This window comes from Poromitra crassiceps (assembly GCF_964638095.1).
Source record: "Poromitra crassiceps genome assembly, contig: HAP1_SCAFFOLD_130, whole genome shotgun sequence".
Classification (NCBI taxonomy): Eukaryota; Metazoa; Chordata; class Actinopteri; order Beryciformes; family Melamphaidae; genus Poromitra; species Poromitra crassiceps.
The window spans coordinates 118,495-121,095 of NW_028152231.1; positions in this window are offsets into that span (position 1 = coordinate 118,495).

Genomic DNA, 2,601 nt, shown 5'->3' on the forward strand with positions numbered 1-2,601 from the left:
AAATACTAATTCTTTGGGGAAGTTTTTGGTTATCTGGGACCCGTTCCTGGCCTATTTTGACGAGGTTAAAAATGACAAGTGACTCACCCGGCCGATTATTTATGGACCACTTATAATGGATCCTATAATGCACAGTATATTTTGTAAAGCACATGGGCATGTTACGTGACTGGTAGCACCACTTTGGAAAGTTGGAAATGTATATTTGTTTTTGTTTTGTTTTTTTGTCTTTTTCTTTTCCCTTTTCCTGTCTGAGTGTTTTTGTTTTTGTTTCTCATGTTCTGAAAAACCATAAAATTAAATATTGGAAAAAAAAATAACATGCACTGTGGGGCAGAAAACTTAATTGCAATAATGGCTACATAATTTCACAAGCTCTTTACTGAAATTTTACAAAAATTACATTTTGTTATGACATTTTAAAATTATTGTTTCATACTTTAAAGCAAGCCAGTGCCATTACATGAAAGATTTGTGCCTCAAATAATTCTGCAGTCGTACTGTTGTCATTGAACATTTATTATCGTATCGTGGTTGCATCGAATCATGAACTTCATATCATGTATTGAATCATATCGTGAGATAAGCATATCGTCCCATAATAACAATATATAAATCTACATAAGAAGTGAAGATACTTCAAGTCTAGGTCTGTATTCATGAATTCTGACCTGCCCTCCGCTCCACAGTGTCTTGACTGAAGCTTCATCTCTGCCTCACTCCGCTCTGAGGCTGTGATGCTGACTCTTGCGAGGTCTGCAGGTGAGGATGATGATGGGATTGAAGGTATAATCTCTTCTTCAGCAACTAGATCCATCTTATTATCAGCACTCTCCTGCTCATCTGTCTCTGTTCCGTTGTGCCCATTTTCACGTTTCAGTGTCTGCAACATATGACTGCGCTCCCTCTCCGTCAGACGACACATACCCATCCTTCTCTTCTTTTTGACTGGAAACCCCATCGCCACCTCCTTGGTGACTCCCTTCCCTGTGTCGTCGCCCCCACACACACTGCTGGGTTCTTGTTGGCTGTTTCTCTCCATCTTCTGCTCCAGGTTTTTCCCTCCTCCACATCGTTGCTCTTCACACACAGCGACACAGGATCCATCCTCTGTCTTTCCCCCTGGCAAGGAGGGCTGGGGTTGATCTGAAGACGCGTGAGACAACGACCTGTTTGATTCCTCTGCCTTCGTCGCATCCTCTTCCTCTCCACTCTGGTTATTATCACTTGCGGTTTCCCCTCCAAGGTCCTCGAGCTGAGCTTCATCATTGGAATCGGTCAACACAGTCTCCTCTTGCCCTGTGCCTTCCGCTGCTTTGCCCACTGCTTGCTCTGAGCAAGTGCTTGCTGCCACCAAATATTTGTCCTCTGTGTTGACATGTTGTATAGCAGGAATGGACTGTTGTGCTGCCTGCTCCTGGTGAGTTGAAGTTGTGGCACATTCCTGCAGAGGGGACTGGGGAGCCTGTGCAGGTGTGGCAGGCACTGTTGAGTCATTTCTCTCGGTGTTCTGAATACAAGACTCAGTGTCAATAAGGTGTCTTAGTAGTAAAATACTTTTTTTTTGTCTAGACTAAATATTTCAACCACTTAAATTACCTGACGAGGGAGTGTAGGCTGGAGAATATCAGAAAGGTTATTTTGATCCTCAGGGAGTTCCCTCTTCCTTGACCTGAGGGACCTAGTCTGGCCTGGAGCTACTCCTTAAAAACAAGAGTGAGCAAATAAGTTTATTAAATTCAGAAACTCTGGAGAATTCACTTACACTGATGAACACTTATAATGCCTTTTTTATGACAATGTAGTTTATATATCTGATACAGTATGTCAAAAACTCTTGAAAAACAATCTCCATTACCACTGTCGGTTGTGATCTTTGCTCTTCCTTTGGACATCTTCTTCCTTTCCTAAAAAAAACCCTGATAAGGGACAACACAGAGTAGGAAATGTGTAAACGTGACCAAACAGCCTATTGCATCCCGTTACTAGCCTACAGCATAATGTTAGCTAGCTAGCCAACTACAGTAGATGGTTTGCTTCATTATTTCAGGGGTTTTCAAATTCTATGTTTCAAACAGACGAAATAGCCTACATAAGGTCTGTTTATTTCACAGTAAACCTCCCCAAAACTAATCTACATGTGTATGATTTGGTTAGTTCAGAGATACATTACTAATGTATCTCTGAACTATCTCTTTAACCAAATCATACACATGTAGGCTATTCTATCTTTGTGATCTCCTTTTGATAATAAGTAAATGCAATGGTTTCATTTTCATTCACTGAGCCTCGCCTCCCATTTTGAAAACCCCTGAACTAACGTTTAGCTAGTTGCATTAAGCTGCATTAAGAAAGTTTAGACTGAAGAAATGAGTATTGAACATAACTAGCGAATGTTCCGATAACATTTTCCGTCAATTAAATTAATTCGCTGTGACTGATAGTGACAATTTGATTTCTAATTGTTTACAATCTTTCCCACGCACCTGTATTTTCTTGGCGCTACTCTTCAAGTTTTTTTTTTACGTCAGTAATGGGGCGTGTCCCGCTCAAGCCGTAAAGCGTTGCCACTGGAGACTCAATGCGGAAGTAAATTCCACA